The sequence below is a fragment of the Tamandua tetradactyla genome, chromosome 12 (genome assembly GCF_023851605.1).
Source record: "Tamandua tetradactyla isolate mTamTet1 chromosome 12, mTamTet1.pri, whole genome shotgun sequence".
NCBI classification, from domain to species: Eukaryota; Metazoa; Chordata; class Mammalia; order Pilosa; family Myrmecophagidae; genus Tamandua; species Tamandua tetradactyla.
In genome coordinates this window covers 18,407,362-18,427,732 of record NC_135338.1, presented here as the reverse complement: position 1 = coordinate 18,427,732, position 20,371 = coordinate 18,407,362, and the positions used below count along the sequence as shown (strand labels likewise).

The 20,371-nt window shown below is 42.4% G+C and overlaps 1 pseudogene; it reads left to right on the top strand.

Annotated features, from left to right (window-relative positions):
- Positions 1 to 12,906: 12,906 nt before the first annotated feature.
- The window catches only part of LOC143651350 (keratin, type I cytoskeletal 18-like), a 57,960-nt pseudogene continuing 50,495 nt past the window's right edge, over positions 12,907 to 20,371 (top strand).

Here is a 20,371-nt window from a genome sequence, read left to right as displayed (position 1 = left end):
TCCCCACCCCAGCAAAGCCTGGGGGCCCCGGCTTCCTCACACCCTCTCCACTACATGCTCCTGCCCTTCTTTTCCATCCTCGCCATCCTCGTGTGTGTGAGGTGGCATCCCATTCTGGGTTTGGCTTGCGTTCCCTCGATGACCATGGTGCGCCAATCTTTTCGTGGGTGTCTTGTGTGTTTGTCTACCTTCTTTAGAGATACGTCTATTCAAGTCCTTTGCCCATTTTGTTATATATTTTTATCACGTGGGCAGGCCCCAGGAATTGAACCCGGGTCTCCGGCATGGCTGGGGAGAACTCTGCCACTGAGCCACCGATTCTTGTGGTCGCTATTCTGAATGGAAAATTTTCCATAGTTGTCACGTCAGGTAGGTCAGTGCTTGTGTTTAGAAACATTACTGACTTTTGTACCTTAATCTTGTTTCCTACCACTTTGTTGAATTTGTTTATTAGCTCAAGTAGCTTTGCTGTAGATTTCTCAGGGTGTTCTAAGTATAGGATCATGTCATCTGCAAAGAGTGAAAATTATGCTTCTTCCTTCCCTATGTAGATGCATTTTATTTCTTTCTCCTGTCCAAATGCTCCAGCTAGGACTTCTAATACAGTATTGAGTAACTGGTGACAATGGACATCCCCGTCTTGTTCCTGATCTTAGGGTGAATGCTTTCAGCTTTTCAACATTAAGTATGATGCTGATTATGGGTTTTTCATATATGTCTTATATGATTTTCAGAAAGTTTCCTTTGATTCCTAACTTGTGAAATGTTTTTATCAGGAAGGTATGCTGGATTTTGTCAAGTGCTTTTTCCACGTGAATTGAACTGATCCTGTGATTTTTTCCTTTTTTATCTGTTAATGTCCTATATTACATAGCTCAATTTTCTTATGTTGAACCATCCTTGCATTCCTGGTGTGAATTCCAATTGGCCACTATAATTCTTTTGATGCGGCATTGTATTTGATTTGCTAGTATTTTGCTAAGAAATTTCATTCCTTTCTTGTATCATCTTTGTCTGATTTTGGTATAACAGTGATGGTATCTTCATAAAATGAGTTAGGCAGTGTTCCTTTTCTTCAGTTGTTTGGAAGAGTTTGAGTAGGATTGGCATTAGTTCTTTTTAGAATGTTTGTTAAAATTCTTCAGGAAAACCCATTTGGTCCTGGGCTTTTATTTGTGAAAAGAGTTTTTAGTGACTGGTTGAATCTCTTTTCTTGTAATTGGTTCGTTGGGATCTTCTATTTCTTCTCAAGTCTGTATAGGTAATTCATGTGTTTCTAGGAATTTGCCAGGTTCATTTCAGATGTCCAGTTTGTTGGCATGGAGTTACTCATAGGGTTCTTTTACAATTTTAAAAATTTCTTCAGGATCTGTGGTTATGATCCCCTTCTCATTACTGATTTTGTTTTGCATCCTTTCTATTTTTCTTTATTAGTCTAGGTAGGTGTCTATCAATTTTATCGATTTTCTCAAATAACCAACTTTTGGTTTTGTTGATTCTATTGTTTTGTTGTTCTCCAATTTGTTTATTTCTGCCTTAATCTTCATTATTTCTCTTCTTTTATTTGCTTTTAGGGTTAATTTGCTGCTTTTTCTCTAAATGCTCCAGGCGAACAGTTAAGTCCTCAAGTTTTGCTTGCTCTTGTTTTTTATTATAGGCACTTAGGGCAGTCAGTTTCCCACTCAGCACAGCCTTCATGAAATCCCGTAATTTCTGATATATTGTATTCTTATTATCATTTATCACTAGATCTTTACTGACTTCTCTAGCATTTTTTTCCTTGAACTGCAGATTATTTAAGAGTGTGTTGTTTAATCTCCACATATTTGTGAAAGCTCTGATTCTGTGGTGACTATTAATTTCTAGCTTTATTTTTTTGAGATCAAAGAAAGTGCTTTGGATAATTGCAGTCTTATTAAATTTGTAAAGACCCAGTTTTTGTCCCAGCACATGATCTATCCTGGAGAACATTCCATGTGTGTTCGAGCAGAATGTATATCTTGGTGTTTTGGGGTGTGATGATCTGTATATGTCTATTTGATCTAATTCATTTATCCTTTTGTTTAGGTTCTCTATTTCCTCGTTCATCTCTGTGTTGTTGTTCTGTCTATGGCAGAGAGGGATGTTTTGAAGTTTCCTACTACTACAGTTGCTACGTCTATAGCTCCCTTCAGTTTTTCAAATGCATGCCTCATGTATGTTGGAGCTCCTTGATTGGGAGCATACACATTTATGGTTGTTATTTCTTCTTGGCAAATTGTTCCTTTTATTAATGTGTAGCATCCTTCTTTGCCTCTTATGACTTCTTTACATTTAAGGTCTATTTTGTCTGATATTAGGATAGCTATTCCTGCTTCTTTTGATTACAGCATATAGATGAATTATTGTTTCTAATCTGTTCTGCTAGTCTCTGCCTTTTAAGTGGTGAGTTTAATCCATTAATGTTCAATGTAATTACTGTTAAAGCAGTTCTTGACTCTACTGTCTTGTCCTTTAGTTTTTAATTTGTCAAATCTATATATTATTTTCTCTCTCTCTCTCATTTCTCAAGCATTCCACCATGGCTCAGCAGGCAGAGTTCTTGCCTGCCATGCCGGAGACCCAGGTTCAATTCCTGGTGCTTGCCCATGCAAAAAAAATTGATTACCATTATTCATATTCTTCAAGTCTGTGCCATCCTCCAGACCTCCCTCTCATGTCTTTTTTTCACCTGACAGAACTTACTTTAGTATTTCTTGTAGAGCTATTCTCTTTTTGACTAGTTCTCTCGATCTTTTATGTCTTTGAAGATTTTAATCTCTCCCTCTATTTTGAAGGTTTACTTGGCTGTATAAAGAATTCTTGGCTTAAAGCCTTTCTCGTTCAGGATCTTAAATATATCATACCATTTCTTTCTTGCTTCCATAGTCCCTGTTGAGTAGTCTAAAATCAGTCTTATGTGTTTTAGTAGATTGCTTTTCTTGTGCTGCTTTCAGGACTTTCTGTTTCTTTTCGACACCTGACAGTTTGGTTAGTATATGTCTTGGAGTAAGGCTGTTGGGATTTATTCTATTTGGAGTTTACTGGTTTCCTTTGCTTTGCATTTTATGTCTTTTATAAGGCTTAGGAATTTTTCCCTGATTATATCTTCAACTAACTCTCCTAGCTCTTTATTCTTTTCTCCATTTGAGACACCAGTGGTTCTTCTATTTCTTCACCTCTTGTTGTCCATCATTTCCCTAAGATCCAGTTGCACTTTTTTCTTTCATTTTTCTTGTGATTTGTATTTTTGTACATTCTAGTTCGGTTGTTCTATCTTTCAGCTCACTTGTTCTTTCTTCTGCTTCTTCAAAACTGCCATCATGCATCTCTAGTGTATTTCATTTGGTCTACTGTATCATTCATTCCTGCCCTTCCACCCATCCTGCCTGTCACCTGTCCTGTCCATCGTCTTCCTGCCTGTTACCTATCCTGCCCATCACCTGTCATGCCTGTCACCCATCCTTCCTTTCACCTGTCCTGGTAGTCACCCATCCTGACCATCTACCCATCCACCCATGGCCTCACCTGGGTCTGGAACAAGCCACTGGACCTCTCTGTCCTCTGCCTCCCATCTGAGGGGGGCTCACTTCCTATTTTTGGAGTCAGTGTGAGCGAGCAGCCCCATTCATCATGCCAGGCCCCTGATGGGTAGTGACCACGCTGCCCTGACTTATTTGTAGTTTAACTCAAACACATAAAAAAAAGCGTGGTCACTACAAGAGCAACTCTTTGGAATTATTGAGGCTTTATTAAGGCCTAGTACATAACCAATTTTGATGAAGATTTAGTGTATGCTTGCAAGAAAGTATATTCTATACATGATACGGTATCTTCCAAGCCAGCTTGTTCAAACCTGGTGTTAAACCAGTTCTATATCCTTCATCTCTCAGAAACTGGAAATTCCCCTCAGCAATCCAAAAGTTATTTTATCTTGTTTTATTTTTTATTTTATTTCATTTTTCAAAACCTACAGCACCAGACTTTTATTGTTCCCCATGAAGCCAGGCCCTTTCTTCCCTGGTACTGTGCCCCTGCCCACGGCAGCCCCTCCTCTTTCACAGGTTCCTGCTCCTTATTTTGCTCTGATCTCTTGTGGATTTCTGGATTTTCTCCCCACTGCTGTAGCACATTGGGTCCCCAGGTGTTTCCCCCGAGTCTAACCACAGGAACAGTGCCATGGTTTTCCTGATGTGAGACCCTCCTTCCCACCACATGGGCACGTGTGTGCAGGTGTGGGTGCATGGTGTGTACGCAGCATGCAACCCTCTGGGCTCCCACCCATTCGCCAAGTCTTGCCATTGGCACCCCTCGCAGGCCACGCACTGCACCGGGCCCAGGCCGGGGCACCACGGGTGGGCGGCCCAGTGAATAAACAGTGAGTGAACCCCAGGGGCTTGCGACTGCACCAGTGGCATAATGCCCAGGCCAGGGGCAGACCCATCGGGTGACCCTGGGTCCATTCACCCTCCTGGGAGTGACCCCCTAGTCCCCACCTGGACCATGTTAGACCAGAGAGTAACCTGCATGGCCTTGCTTCCACCTCTCCTGTTTCTGTACCAATCGCCAGGCCATGCAGCTGCAATAACTGAAGACATATACTCTCCTATTCATTTAATTCTTTGACAAAACTTTTGAGGATATAATTTACAATTTTTCCAGGAAACTCAGCATAAACAATTTCCATTGGAAACTGGGTCACTCCATACATGTGTTAGTGTCTTCCTATTAATTCATTACCAGATAGTTTTGTTCAAATGTATTTGACATGAAACAAAATGTAGGCTTTTTGAGCAATCACTTCAGTGATTTTAATAAATATATCTGGTTGAATAACCACTGTAGGAGCCAGGGTTAATGGAAAGCCTGCGGAATTTATTGGGAGCAACTGGCTTCGGAGTGGCATCAGCAATAAACTGTGGAGACTGCTATCTGCTTAATTGGAGGACAGTCTGAGAGGGAGAGAATGTTTGCTTTTTCTTAAGCCCCAAGGTCTTGTTAGCTATCTCTTTTATGTAGGGAGTAATATACTGAAAAGTAGGCACTCTGTTTTTTCACGAAATGTATGCATGCTTTTAGTCACGTAAACCCTGCAGTATATAAGCAGGAACTAGTTAAGAATAAAGTTGTCTGTTATTGCTAAGCTTCAGACCCCCTGATCCCATCTGTCTTCCTTTCTTTCTTTCTTATCATTCCTTAATATCGTTTGAGCTCCGTTTCATGGGAAACAACAAACCACCACCACAGTCATTATATAGGATATTTTCCTCATCCCAAAATGTGCCCTGGTACCCTATTGCTGTCAGTCAATTCCCTTCATCTTCTGGCACCATAAATCTGTTTTCTCTTGCTATAGTTTTGTCTTTTCTAGAAAGTCATGTAAATAAAGTCATACTGATCATATCCTTTTCTGTTTGGCTTTTTAACATGCTTTTGAGTTTCCATCTTGTCATAAATTTTCAGTATTTCTTCCAGTGCAGAATTCCATTATGTGGGTATACCAGAAGTTTTTTGTTCATTAACAATCATGAGTGTTTGAGTGATTTGGGTTTGGGCTATTACATAAGCTGCCATGAGCAAATACAAACATGTCTTTTAGTAGACACATGTCTTTATTACTGTAAGGTCAGTATCTAGGAGTGGGATACTAGCTTATTTGGCAGGCTTGTACATTTGTAAGAAATGGCAAAACAGTTTTTCAAAAAGTGTCTCTCCCGTTTTGCATCCTGTCATGGTTAGGGACAGGTGTCAACTTGGCCAAGTTGTGGTACCTGTTTATCTGATTGGGCAAGTGCTGGCCTGTCTGTTGCAATGAGGACATTTCGTAGGATTAGGTCATGATCACATCAGCTGCATCCACAGCTGATTCCATTTGTAATCAGCCAAAGGAGAGTGTCTTCTGTAATTAGTGATGCTAAATCTAATCATGGGAAGCCTTTTAAGGAGGACTTAAGAGGAGACAGGTTCTATTCCTGCTTTGGCTGGTGAGCCTCTCCTGTGGAGTTCATCCAGGCCATCCATCGGAGTTATCGGCTTCGCAGCCTGCCCTGTGGATTTTGGACTCTGCTTTCCTATGGTCACGTGAGACACTTTTATAAATTTTATATTTGCAAGTGTTCCCTGTTGATTCTGTTTCTCTAGAGAACCCTAACTAATATACATCCTTACCACAAATGTATGGGATCCTAGTTGCCTGCGTCCTTGTCAGCCCTCTATGGTGAGTCTCACAGTTTTAGGCATTCTGGCAGCATTAGCTCATTGAGTCTTTAATCTGCAATTTAACTTGATATGTATCTTCATTATTCCCCAAGGAAAATCAGTACTTTACTTAGAAAGCTCTCCAGTGACACTCTCAATGCCCAGCCAACCCTATGGCATATTTCATTCTAGTTACCTTTTATTATTTTATGTCTGGAGTGATGAAAGCAAGTTTCTTTTTTCTTCCTTCCTTCCTTCCCTTCTTTCTTTCCTTCTTTCTTCCTTTTTCCTTCCTCCCTCCCTCCCTCCCTCCCTCCCTCCCTCTCTCTCTCTCTCTTTCCTTCTTTCTTTCTCTCTCTCTTTATCTCTCTTTTTCTTTCTTTCTCTCTCTTCCCTTCCTTCCTTCTTTCCTTATTATTTATTTTTCCTTCTTCCTTCATTGTTTTTTGTTTCCCCCTCCCGTTTTCCTGCTCCCTCCCTCTCTCTTTCACTCCCTTCATTCCTCACTTCCATCCTTCCTTCTTTCCTTCCTTCATTCCATTCCATTTTTAACCCCTGTAGCCTGATATAATCAATCTGGAAGTTCATTCCTTATCTTCCCACATCTCATTTACCCTCTTCATTGATAGTATGCAATGGTATTAATTTGATACCACTATGAGTTAAGGCTGAGAGGAGAGACATGTTCTTCCCCTCCTGGAGAATACATTCCAGTGGGACACATCCAGTCAGAGCCTAAATTATGTACTGTATTATAAAGGGAAGAGTGCTGTGTATACAGTTAAAGCAGGCACATGAATAACAAGAGACACAACATTGCAGCTTTTAAATACTATGATCTGCAATTTTCTAAATTTTAAGGTGCCTTAGGAATTACTTGATTTTTATTTTATATTTTCTTAAACTTTCTGATTCTGCTTTCCTATCTTCTATGGAACTCATATCCTTAAATTACTTAATCCCCAAGTACAAAGGGAAAATAATACTCGTTTTATATAAAATTCTTGTTTAACAACTTCAGGTGTCTGGCTCAAATATCCATCTTTCCATTAATTCATTTAACCAGCAAACATTTATTGAGGGCCCATTCTGAGTGACCCCCTGTACAGGGTTGTCTTTGTAGGGGGGAATACAAAACACCTGGGAGAAGTCATTTCTGTTGAAGAGATGATACTCAAAGACACCAGATGTAAAGCAAACTAGTAGATTCATTGCTATAACAGAGAGCAAAATGTGAGAAAGCATCTCTCCATTCCTGGGGAAATCCAGAAAGAAGCAGGTGAGGAGGAAGTGAGGGCCACCCCCAGCACAGGGAGGAGCCAGCATCAAGGCAGGGCCCCCAGTCCTGGTATTTGAAAGGAAGTCAGTGGTGTGGGACCAGAGAGCAGAGCAGAGGCACCAGGGACAGGATCATGAATGAATTTCTTATCTTATTCGATGGTCCTTACAGGCTCTCCCAGTCTTCCCTTTTAGGTTAAATAGCGTGGAAAAGAAGGGTGTGTTTAATATAGTAAAATAATAAATGGTCGATATAAAAAATTGTTTGACATAAAAACAGCCATAATCAGACTGTTTAGACATAGCTATTAGCAATATATTGAAAACATGCAGACATCTGGGTTTTGTCTATTTCCTTGTGCCTCTGGGCTATGGTGGGAGATGGCAAAGGAATGAGGTTCAGATGGAGCAAAAGATAATTCCTTGTTCTCATCTTATAATGCAGAACCAACATTTCTGCATCTTTATGACACTTCACTAATTAAGATAATCACTTACTCATATATTTATAGGATTTTATATTTGTATTCTGTATGAAATTACTTGTAATTACTTGATTACTTGTAATCACAATTACGAGTTGTTTTTCTGAAACTATTTCTGTTCATATGGCCTTGTACTTTTTACCTTAGAAAGACTCCTAAGCTGAAATATTATATTTTAAGAAATAATGCAATATATCATGAAGTTCAATGCAAAGAACAACTGTAAAAAAATAATAGAGATATAATAATACTAAGGGGACGTGATTCATATTTTAAATGACACAAGTTAAATTTAATATTATTTACTTAATATTTCATACTTAATATGAAATTCTTCCAAAGTGCTTAAAGGTTCCAAAATTCTTTCAAGGAACATCTTTGTAACTCTTTTACTCTGTAGACATCTCTGACCTGACTGATGGGTCACTGACAGTGGCACGGACTACACTGGGATGAAGAGACAAAAGGGCCTCTGGCTACCAAACCAGAACTTCAGCCTAAACACACAGACACACACACACACACACACACAATTCTTGGGGACATGGAGCTGACCTGGAGCCTCATCATAAGCTCTGGGAATCACTGCCCATGAGCAGGGTAGGAGACACCACCTCAGGTGGAGCCACTCAGGACTTCCCAGCTTGTAAAGGCTCCTGGATTCACCGACTCTGTCTCATTCCCCAGAGTCTCACATCTGTGCTGGGTGGACTCAGATATGGACGAAAATCCTGTGATACTCGTTCAGTCATTGTCTGTGTTTTCTATTGAAAAGCCCTTGATGTAAAGTATGAAAATGATTCCTTCCTTAAATTTGCTCTTTATTCTATTTGAGATTCAACATACGTAACTGATACAGAGTCAGGTGGACGTGGGTGAAATTTCCTTAGTCATTGGAAACACTGAGGTCAACAGTTAAGATGAGGAACACTGAAATTGAAATACAGACATTGTGACAGATATTCAACAGTAATTTGAGAAATAAGTATGAACAGAAAGAGATGAAGAAACAAGCAATGGATATTGGTTGGCCTGGGAAAAACAGGAGAAATGAAAATGAAAGATGAATTGATGATTAATTCTTTTTTATTTTTATTTTTTCAATTTACTTATGAAATATAACCACATACAAACACAAACATTCTTACCATATGATCATTTCAATCTTGTTATATAATCAATAACTCACAATATCATCACATAGTTATATATTCATCATCATGATCATTTCTTAGAACATTTGCATCATTTCAGAAAAAGAAATAAAAAGAAAACAGAAAAAATTCATGCATACCATACCCCTTACCCCTCCCTTTCATTGATCACTAACGTTTCAATGATTAATTCTTGAGTGAGATGGGAGCATGCACCTTTGACCCATGGGAGCCACCGGGGGGTGCTGTGGGTCCTCTCAGGGGACTGATGAAACCCAAGTGATTGGAACTGAATGGTCCCCAGGCCCTTGCTCACTGGCCTGCAAGAGAGGTCACAGCTGGTGCTTCCTCCCATGGGGACACCCAGAGCTGACAACCACCCAGGCCTTCCCCTGACAGAGGATCTACTCCCTGGTCCTTGGACACAGAAGTGGGTGACACTTTGGTGAGTTTTGGGAGGTGCCTGCAATTTTCCCTAGGAAACCTCAAGTTTATAGATTTGTGATGTATAGTTAACAAAATAGGGAAAGAGGGAATAGGATTGCTACATATTAGAGATTGAATCTTGGTCTCCACAAAGACATGTTCATGTCCTATCCCCTGCTGCCTGCTCCAGCACCCATGCATGTGTATTTACAGGTCTTTAGAATAATTATAAAATGTGTGAGAAGTCAGTAAAGTTATTAGTTAGGAAATCTGGAAACTCAGTGTCTCCTTCTTGACCTCTCTCTTTTTTGCAACTTCAATGCCCCTGCCCTTCCCCAGACATCCAATCTGCTCTGGATGCTTATCATCTATCTTCTACGCCCACCCATCTCTGAGGACCCTCTCAGGGCCATGGGTTTCTGGCTGCTCCCTGGGTGGCCATAAGCTTGTCATCTCCTCAGGGTGGAAGAGCAGGAGAAGCCCATCTTTCTTTTCTGACCATGATGATTGTGCTGTATTGAAAGGATGTATGTACCCTAGAAAAGACATGTTTTAATCCTAATCCCATTTTGTAAAGGCAGCCATTTCTTCTAATCCCTATTCAGTATTGTATGTTTGAGACTATAATGAGATCATCTCCCTGGAGATGTAACTCAATCAAGAGTGGTTGTTAAGATGGGTAAGGTAGAGACGTGTCTCCACCCATTAGGTGGATCTTGATTAGTTTATGGAAATCCTATAAAAGAGGAAACATTTTGGAGAAAGCAAGAGATTCTGAGAGAGCAGAATGACATATCCACAAGAAGCAAAGAGTCCACCAGCCAACGACCTTTGGAGATGAAGAAGTAAAATACCTCCTGGGGAGCTTCATGAAACAGAAAGCCAGGAGAGAAAGCTAGCAGATGACATCGTGTTCGCCATGTGCCTTTCCAGATGAGAGAGAAACTCTAACTGTGTTTGCCATGTGCCTCCTCACTTGAGAGAGAAACCCTGAACTTCATCAGACTTCTTGAACCAAGGTATCTTTCCCTGAATGCCTATAGATGCCATTTCTATAGACTTGCTTACTTGGGACATTTCCACAACCTATAAACTGTGAAGTTGCAACTTATTAAATTCCTCTTTTCAAAAGCCTTCCGTTTCTGGTATATTGCATTCTGGCAGCTAGCAAACTAGAACAATGGTCTTTCTGTGAATCAAATTCCTGGGCCCTTCTAGGATGGACCATTGTCCCATCAAGGCTGAGAATGGTGCTTAAGGCTGACTGTGCTGTGATAGGATGTGGTGTGTGAGAGGGAATAAGAGGAAATAAGATTGCTATATGTTTCTCTCCTGAGAGGGAAGGAGCCTGTTTCCTTGGATTCCCAACTAGAGGCTGTGCAGGGTTTTCTCCTGCTCTCTAATTCTACTCTGTGGGGGCCAGGCACATTCTCTGAACAGTCTCTTCTGTCCCGCTCTCAAACAGAATGAAAGGGGGAAACATGAGAAAAAATGTCTTACTCTTGAACAGGCCCCTTCTTCAAAGTTCTGAATAAACTATGGTAAATGCACCATATCCCAATAAGGGGGTTTCTGGGTCATGTGTTTTCCCCTGACTTGTGAGGATGGAGTGGGTGCAAGGCTGTGATGAACCCAGAGTCCTTTTCTCTCTCTTCAGACCCAGGAACTTCATCCCAGTCATTAAGGAAACTGGACTCTCCAACATCAGGGAACAATAGGTGACATATTTATGCATTTGTGCAAACATGCTCATAATGCAATTTTGGCACCTATCGATCATCCAACAAAGCCTCTCCCTCCTCATTTGCTTTCTTTCCTCAACCTCTACCTCTTATTTCTAGGTAACCAATATTCTACTTTTTGTCCATATAAATTTACCTATTTGGACAATTCTTAAAAATGCACTCACATAAAATGATTCTCTGTGACTGGTTCTCTCATGTCACTTCTTCACAGTTTTTGAGGCTCCTCTGTATTGAAACAGGGACAGCACTCCATTGCTTTTATTCCCACGATTATATTTTTATTATCTCCATGTTTTCAAGTAGTTCATTTTGCTTTTATCCCCACGATTACATTTTTATTATCTCCATGTTTTCAAGTAGTTCATGACCAGCAGATGTTTTGGGACAATTTTTACAATAAATGAAAATATTTTTCTGAAAACATGGCACATGTTTCTTCACTAAGTGAAATACCTCCTGTTCTAGTTTGCTAGCTGCTGGAATGCAATAGACCAGAAAGGGAATGGCTTTAAAGGGGAACTTAATAAGTTGCTACCTTATAGTTCTAAGGCTGAGAAAATGTCCCAATTAAAACAAGTCTATAGAAAAGTCCAACCAAAGGCATCTAGGGAAAGATACCTTGGTTCAAGAAGGCTGATGTTCAAGGTTTCTCTCTCAAGTGAGAATGCACATGGCTAACACAGTCAGGGTTTATCTCTCAGCTGGAGAGGCATATGATGAGCATGGTGTCATCTGCTGGTTTTCTCTCCTGGCTTCCTGTTTCATGAAGCTCCCCAGGAGGCATTTTCCTTCTTCATCTCCAAAGGTCGCTGGCTTTTGGAGATGAAACATTCTCCAAAATGTTTCCTCTTTTATAAAAAGGACTCCAGCAAGCCAATCAAGACCCTACCCAAATGGATGGAGACACATCTCCCCTCATCCAGCTTAACCACCATTCTTGATTGGGTTACATCTCCAGGGAGATGATCTAATTACAGTTTCAAACATACAGCATGAATAGGGATTAGAAGAAATGGCTGCCTTTACAAAATGGGATTAGGATTAAAACATGACTTTTCTAGGGGACATAGATCCTTTCAAACCAGCACACCTCCCCACCCCACCCCCCACTCCTGAGGAAACAGCCCCTGTGGGGGGCCCTGGTGGCACCCCACAAACATGCAGCAAGGCAACCCTTAGCCTCCTGATCCTACTCACCCTGTGTCCTCAGCAGCTGGGATGAGGCAGGTATTCCTGGCAGGTCACTTGACCTTCAGGCTCTTCAAAGCTGACTCCAGGCTCCTCACCTCCCAGATACCCTGTTTGCAGGCACTACCCATGGTGCTGACCCACGTGCCCTTGGCCTTTTTCCTTGGGCCCGGAGCGCCGGCTGGTGCTGCGCTGTGCAGGGAGCCCAGGACCTCAGGGCGCACCTTCTGGCCGAAGTTCTGGAAGTGCCCACGGGCCGGGAGGCAGCACTGCCAGCTCTGCTGGGCCATGTCCAGCTGCCCTCCCTGCTCAGCGTCCTCGCAGTACCATCTACGGTGAACAGCACCAGGACCCAAGCGTAGCCATTGCTACCAGACTGTTCTCTGGTAGGAAGGTGCAGCCCACAGCGGTGGCATGTCAGAGGCCAGGCGCCCACGGTCATGCTCTGGTCAGCATGACCTCAGGCCACATGGCTCCAGCAGAGAAGCAGACCCTGCGCACCCAGCCATAGCTCCTGCTGGACGCGACCACCGGTCCCCCAGAGGGCATCTTGGAGCCCCATGGCATCGGTGCCTCCGGGCCTCCACTTCCTTGGTGCAGGCTGAGCAGTCCTCACACCTGAAGTTGCAGGAGCCAGAGGCCAGGAGGCCAGGCCAGGCCAAGGATGGTGAAGCCAAGGGGCTTCTCTACGCCCTTGCACAGCCACCTGTCCTGCTCCAGGGGTCATATGTCCATGACCCGGAAGTGGCTGCCCCATGTGCTTTTCCTCTTTGGGGTCCCAGCACACACAGTGGGCAGCCAGATAGATCCAAAGGGTGATGAACACAGGTGCCCACACGGGCCCTTCGGGGTCCGCCCACAGGCGTGGTGGTCATCATGCAGTTGCTCTCCGGGCCCAGGCAATGCGTGCCACCCGCCCATTGTGCTCTCTGGGTTCATGCACCTTGGTCCCGGTCTTCTCTCAGCTGGGCACCTCCTGGTTGTGGGGCAGGTGGTGACTTGTGTGCAGCCCTGCTTCCGGCTGTGCCAGCTGATCCTCCACCACGAAGCTTCGGGAGGCCCCCATCCCCTCACTCCCTCAGGGCTCTGTCCGGGCTCTGGGCAGTCCATGCCAGGCAGGTGTAGCCCTGTGGGCACCATAGCCTCCATCACCTTTGAATAGACTTTATTTTGTAGAATAGCCTTATATTTACAGAAAAATAAGAAGACAGGACAGAGCATTCCCTTTTACCCTGAGCCCAGTTTTCCCTATTAACATCTTACATCAGTTGGTGCACTTGTTATAATTAAGGAACTAACATTCATATAGTATTTTTAATTAAAGGTCATGCTCAGATTTTCTCAGTTTGTACCTAGCTTCCCTTCTCTGTGTCACCATACAGAGCAAATGGCACATGACATTTAGTCTACAAGGCCTTTTAGGTTCCTCTGGCCTCTTACAGTTTCCCCAACTTTCCTTGCTTTTAATGACCTTGAGATTCTGGGAAGTGCAGGGCAGGCATTTTGGAGGCTGCCCCATATTAAAACATGTCTGATGTTTTCCTCATGATATAGTTTGTGGGGAAATCACCATGCACAGCTTTCAATTATGCTTCTACTCCTGTGGAAGCTGTAGCTAAGGGAAGTAGTTGGAATTTTTCTGCCTATATGATTTATCTTTTCCCTCCAATTTGGTAAATTTATGTGTTTTCTTATTTATTTATCCTCTTTTAAATTTTTCACTGTTGTAACAAATATGCCACACACATTTTCCCATTTTAATCATATTCTCGTGCATGATGCAGCCTTTTTAATTGTATCCTCAACATTGTGTTAACATTACTGACATCTGTTACCCTCCTTTTTTTCCACCTCAGATAGCAACTCTTCACCCATGAGGCTGTAAATCCTTCTTCTCACCCTGCCCCACCTTTAGCCCTGGTATTGTAAAACCACCAGGTGTCACTGTGAACTAGGAATTTCTTATAAGTGAGATGAGACATTTGTCTTTTACTGTAATGACATATGTACAACAGAAACTTCCAACTTTAACCACTATCATAATTCTCCCATGTATGGACAAGCACATTTTGTTTATTCATTCTCTAGCTGATGAGTATTTTGTATCATTGCACCACTAGCTATTGTGCATAATGCTGCTATGAACATTCCCATACAAGTCTTTGGTGAACGTGTATTTCCTTTAATCTCTTCTGAGAATGGGACTGCTGTGCCACATGGTAACTCTCTGTTTACCATTCTCAGGAACATCTGGAATATTTTCAAAAATGGCTCCACCATTTTACTTTCTCACCAGCCTTGTAAAAAGCTCCTATTTCCCACTTCCTCACAAAACATATTACTGCCTGTTTGTTTGGTGATAACCCTGCCAGTGCCCATTAGCTCTCATCTCACTCTGGTTTGCTTTGCTTTTCCCTAATGACTAAGGGTGCTGAGCATCTTTCCTGTACTGTGCTGCTTTTACCAAGATATGCACAGCTAAGGGTCTGATGCTGTCCCATGGGTGACTGACTTAGATGACATGTAGCTGAAATCACATCACACTTCACCTCCATACAGGCAGAAAATCTGTCATCAGCAACAGGTTTCTCTCAGACACAGTGAAACAGAATGAGACCAACACACCCAAGGCAGCCTTCTAAGCTACAAGCATCTGGTCAGTTCTGCCAGTATCAGGCTCCCCTGGAGCTCATCCAGGGCTCTAGGAAAGTAAAAAGTGAGACTTGGGTCTGCTCAGGAGGCCTTTTTCTCAGCATGTAACTCGGTCACCACTGGATACAAGTACCAATCCCACTTGTGGCCTCTGTTGCATGAGCACAGGACCCTACACTGGGAATGAGAACTTGGATGAAGTCCTGACTGCATCCCCTTTTCCCTGCAGACACAGCTCACATGCAGCATGGAGGCAACCACCTGGCAAAGAACGCATCAGGGTATTCTAGGTTAAAATAAAGTTCTACCAAAAGGGATAAAATGAGACCTGGATAAAGAAAACCATGTTGATAGATATGGTGACAATATAGAAAAGTGAAAATTATGCTAATTTTATTTTTAATATAATTAGTAGATATAGGTAAACACAGGTGTATTGGAAAACATATCTGTGTGGAAATTAAGTCCAAGAATATCCTGGAATACTTTGCAAAGAATGAAAAACAAGGGGACACAGGCCACTGGATATGGAAATATATTTTAAATCAAAATTAATTAAATACTGTCAGGATACTACAGAAACAAAAATGCAGTGAACTGCCCTGAAACAGGGCCATTCATGCAATAGTCTAAGGATGGTGGATTATTCAAGTAAATGAAAATTCACTTCTTCCTCTTGATTCCCTCCTACTTCCTGCCTGGAGCCCTCACCCTCTCCCAGATAGCCCCAGTTCTCTTGCTCCTTCCAGTATCACTCAAACACAACTTGTGCCTGTTCTAGTTTGCTAGCTGCTGGAATGCAATAGACCAGAAATTAAATGGCTTTTAAAAAGGGGAACTTAAAAAGTTGCTAGTTTACATTTCGAAGGCCAAGAAAATGTCCCAATTAAAGCAAGTCTATAGAAATGTCCAATCAAAGGCATCCAGGGAAAGATACCTTGGTTCAAGAAGGCATCATCTGCTAGCTTTCTCTCTTTGCTTTTTGTTTCAGGAAGCTCCCTGGGAGATGCTTTCCTTCTTTATCTCTAAAGCACTGGCTGATGGACTTTCTGCTTCATGGTGCTGCAGCATTGTCTACTCTCTCTGAATCTTTCTCCAAAATGTTTCCTCTTTTACAGGATTCCAGTAAACTAATCAAATGGGTGGGGGCATGCATCCACCTAATCCAGTTTAATAACTCAAATCACATCTCCAGGGAGATGATTTAATTACAGTTTCAAACATACAATGCTGAATAAGGATTAGAAGAAATGACTGCCTTTACAAAGTGGAATTAGGATAAAAAACATGGCTTTGCTAGTGTACATACATCATTTCAAACCAGCATATTCCACTCTCTGGACCCTAAAAGAGACATGTTTTTCTCATATATAAAATCTATTCATTCTGTAACAACATCAGAAACCTTAAACCATTTCAGTAACATTACAAATACAATACAAGGTTAAAACCAGTACAAAATCTCAAAGTTAGTTACAAGCATGGTCTGTCCTAAGGCAAAATTCTCTCCACTGGCTCTGGACCTATAAAACTCAGGACAAGTTGTTTTCTGCCAACATATAAAGGAGGAACAGTCATGGAATACATACACCCATTTCCATAGGGAGGAAGGAACATGGAGATCACCAGACGCAGTTTCAAAAACTCACAGGGAAAAGCCCATTAGATTTCAGAGTCTGAGAGTCATTTATCTTTGGGGCTTTAGAAAGCAGCAGTCCCACCCTTTCAAAGGCCTACACAGAGGCCTGCCTCTCTCCAAATGCAATCTTGGGGGACATTGGGGAGACCATCTCTTTTTAGCTCTGCCCTCTCCAAGGATCGGGGTTGCCCCTGGGCTCTCTGCCATCTCCAGGGTACATGCTCAACCCCTCCATGTGGTGGCAGCCAGGCTCTCACCAATCCCCAAGGAATGTGCTTCACCCTCTCCAAGGCCTGAGGCAGCATGACTCTTCCACTGCAAAGAGGTGGAAGGCCCATCCTCTGCCTTCAGGGTAAACTCACCCTCTCCAAGGGCTTGGGTTGGTCCAGTCTCCTGGCATGAGGCTTCTTGACTTCAGACCTGAGCCTCCATGACTTTGCCTCTGAAGCTGTTTTTCCTCCAATGTGTCCCTTCTCTGTCCCTCTCAGTCCCAGCTGGCAGTGATACTCTTTATACAGATCCCACAATACTTTCATTGGCTTTCTATACAGTAGTTTCAGATCATGTTCATCAGACATAAGGAGTTTCCACAAATCCTTCCTGGATAACTCCATGTCCTATCCTGTCTTCCCCTGAAATGGCTGACTGGCTCCACATTTGGTTAAATCCTCAGGCACTATTCTCTGGGGTCTCCCTTCCTAGAGGCCCAGAATTTTCCAACTTCAATTTCTTATTTCTTTGTACCCAAGAGTTCAGTTTTCAGGTTACCTCTTTTCTGTCACATTTCATTATAAGCTATGAGGAGAAACCAAACTGCGCTTTCCACATTTAATTTGGAGATTTCTTCTGTTAAATATCCAAGTTCATGGCTTTTAAAATTTGTCTTCCAGCAAAAGCCGCTAGTCAATTTTTCCAGATTATCTGCTATTTTAAAACAAGAATTGCCTTCCTTCCAGTCTGCAATAGCACACACCTCATTTCTGTCTAGAGTCTAGTCAGAGGTATCCTTAGAGTCCATGTTCCTACCAACAGTCTCTTCAAAGCATTCTAGGCTTTCTCTATCAGGATTTTGACAACTCCTCTAAATTCTTCCCCTTATCCATTTAAAAAGCCATTCCAACATGTTTGATATTTGTAAAATGCAGTAGCACACCACTCCTGATACCAAAATCTGTTCTAGTTTGCTAGCTGCTGGAATGCAATATACCAGAAATGGAATGACTTTTAAAAAGGGGAATTTAAAAAGTTGCTAGTTTACCATTCCAAGGCCAAGAAAATGTCCCAATTAAAACAAGTCTGTAAAAATGTCCAATCAGAGGCATCCAGGGAAAGATACCTTGGTTCAAGAAGGCCAATGAAGTTCACGGTTTCTCTCTTAAGTGAGAAGGCACATGGTGAACACAGTCACAGTTTCTCTCTTGGCTGGAAGGGCACATGGCAAGCACAGCTTCTTCTGCTAGCTTTCTCTCCTGACTTCCTGTTTCATGGAGCTCCCCATGAGGCATTTTCTTTCTTCATCTCCAAAGCGTTGGCTGATGGATTCTCTGCTTTGTAGTGCTGCAGCATTCTCTGCTCTCTCTGAATCTCTCTTTCTCTAAAATGTTTCTTCTTTTATAGGATTCCCATAAATGAATCAAGACCCACCCAAATGGGTGGACACATGTCTTCACCTAATCTGGCTCAACAACCACTCTTGATTAAATCACATCTCCAGGGAGATGACCTAATTACAGTTTCAAGCATACAATGCTGAATAGGGATTAGAAGAAATGTCTGCCTTTCCAAAATTGGATTAGGATTAAAACATGGCTTTTCTAGGGTACATACATCATTTCAAACCACCACAGTGCCCAATGGCTTTGCCATTCATGTACCCTCCCTTGACCTTTCGTGAATTTGAAACTTCTAAATCTCTCTCCCTTACCAGAAGGTCCCTTCCCCATTCTGCCCCAGGGAAGCAACCCCCACTCATCCACCATGACAGATGTCAGTGCGGAAGTAAGATACACCCCCCTGGCTCTGCCTTGGCTCATGGCTTCTGGGTGCCTCTGTATTCTATGTGCAACTTAACACAAGTCCTAGAAAGTGTCTCTGGAACTTAAGAAGGATGAGAATCTTTGGGATACAGAGGCAGAGTGGCAGGCAGGCACTGAGAGGTCCCCACTGAACTCCAGATCCCAGACTTGTTCATCGATTGCCCCCCCCCCCTTTTAACCTCTATTTCAATTTCAATTCTAATCCAGACATTCTACAGGCTGCTTGGTCCTCAAATTGTTGTCCTATGTAAAAGACTTCTAAACATATTTCTTTCTTCTAAGATAAAAATCAGGGAAACTCCATCATCTGCCAAGTCTTATGGAAGACATGCTCCCCAAGGTGCCACCGTATCTACTCTCTTGCTGCAAGAGATGCCTGACCTCAGGCTTGGGAGTCCCTCATAAGGGAGGTCTTGATCCAGTCTTTTAATGCTGATGAGCAGAGGCTCCTGGATATCCCTGTGGAGGTGCTGCATGTGCTCAGGACCTCAGTCTCCCTCCACAATGAAGCTGTTCTCGAGGACTTCAATTAGTGACCATCTTTAGTAGCTATCCATTGCTGTGTAATAAATGCCCCAAGTTAAAAGAGTTTAAAACAACACACATTTATTATCACGGAATTGGGGGTGACATAGTTGGGTGTTTCTGGCTCAAGGGCTTTCATTTAATTGTGGGTGAGCTATCAGCAGGTCTACACCCATAAGAAGGCTTGGCTGGGGGTGGGGCTGGCTTCTAAGCTCCCTCATGTAGCTGTGGGCAGGTTTCAGCTCCTTACCATGTTGCTTCTCCACAGAGAGGTCAGGACAAGGCAGCCAGGGCCCCCCCAGGGCTAGTGACACAAAAGACAACAAAAAAAACCTCCCAAGACAGATCCCAGTGTTTTCATAAACTGGTCTCAGAAGTGACTTACCATCACTCTTTTCAAATTTAATATGTTATAGAACAGCTATTCAGTAGAGGCCACACTCAAGGGAGAGAATAAACCCAGATTAACAAGGCAATTGAGGTGACATCTTTACTGGGGGTTGTGGAATATTCAGTAAAAATAGATATATAAAATGTGCCTTGAGTTTCCAGTTTTTCCATCTCAGACACACAGGTGTATCACATACAACACATGGATGTGCATACACACACTCACACGCACATTCTATATCTAGTTCCTGGATCCACTTTGGGCTGAGAAAGCATTTCATCCTGGATTACCAGTTTCTGATATTTGGGTTATGCTGACTTCTAAAACTGAATTAATGGACTTTCCATTATTATCTCTAGAGTGGACTTTCTGAGCTTGTTTGAGAGTTAATTCCTCTCCCCATATGTATTAGCTAACATTCTTTAGAGAAGCAGAATTAGCAGGAGATATCTGTAAATATAAAATTTATAAAAAGTGTCTCGTAACCGTGGGGATGGAAGAATCCAAGATTTGTAGGGCAGGCCACAAGCTGGGAGCTCCAATAAAGGTTTTCAGTGAACTCTCAGGAGAGACTGACTGGCTGAAGTAGGAAGAGTGATCTTCTGGGTCCTCCTTAAAAGCCTTCCAGTGATTAGA